This window comes from Ovis canadensis, chromosome X, assembly GCF_042477335.2.
Source record: "Ovis canadensis isolate MfBH-ARS-UI-01 breed Bighorn chromosome X, ARS-UI_OviCan_v2, whole genome shotgun sequence".
Taxonomy (NCBI): Eukaryota; Metazoa; Chordata; class Mammalia; order Artiodactyla; family Bovidae; genus Ovis; species Ovis canadensis.
This window is the reverse complement of record NC_091727.1, coordinates 93,036,095-93,037,271: the sequence shown is the minus strand read 5'-3', so window position 1 is coordinate 93,037,271 and position 1,177 is coordinate 93,036,095.

Here is a 1,177-nt window from a genome sequence, read left to right as displayed (position 1 = left end):
ACTTCATGAAAAATAAATGAGGAAACAGTGGAAACAGTGTCAGACTTTATTTTTCTGGGCTCCAAAATCACTGCAGATGGTGACTGAAGCCATGAAATTAAAAGATGCTTACTCTTTGGAAGGAAAGTTATGACCAACCTAGATAGCATATTAAAAAGCAAAGACATTACCTTGCCAACAAAGGTCCGTCTAGTCAAGGCTATGGTTTTTCCAGTGGTCATGTATGGATGTGAGAGTTAGACTGTGAAGAAGGCTGAACAGCGAAGAATTGATGCTTTTGAACTGTGGTGTTGGAGAAGACTCTTGAGAGGCCCTTGGACTGCAAGGAGATCCAACTAGTCCGTTCTAAAGGAGATCAGTCCTGGGTGTTCTTTGGAAGGACTGATGCTAAAGCTGAAACTCCAGTACTTTGGCTACCTGATGAGAAGAGTTGACTAATTGGAAAAGACTCTGATGCTGGGAGGGATTGGGGACTGGAGAAGGGGACAATAGAGAATAAGATGGCTGGATGGCATCACAGACTTGATGGACATGAGTTCGAGTGAACTCCGGGAGTTGGTGATGGACAGGGAGGCCTGGCATGCTGTGATTCATGGGGTCGCAAAGAGTCGGACCACTTTGCGGCTCCATGGACTATACACCCCATGGAATTCTCCAGACCAGAATATTGGAGTCAGTAGCCTTTCCCTTCTCCAGGGGATCTTCCCAACCCAGGGATCAAACCCAGGTCTCCTGCATTGCAGGAGGATTCTTTACCACAAGGGAATCCCATATTTGACACATACTTTTATTAGATTACCTGAGTCCTACAGGTAAGAGTGGAACTTTTGGTCAGAGTATATGTTTATCTTGAATTTTAGTACATAATGCTAAATAATATTCCTATCTGGCTGGAACAGTTTATCATATTAACAACAGTGTTAAGAAATTTTTTTTTTGCTCTATATCCAGGATGACTTTGATTATTTTAACTTTTGCTAATCCAAGGGATATTTGAATGATTTAATTTCACTTTCTCTGCTTATTAATGATGAGAAGAATCCATGTCGGTATTTGTTACCATTTCAGCTTTCCTTGCTTATAACATGCCCACTCAAAAATTTCAGCCATTTTAAACTGGATTGTTTTTTTCTTACTGAATGCATATTTTCTCTACATATTCTGGATAAGAGGTCTT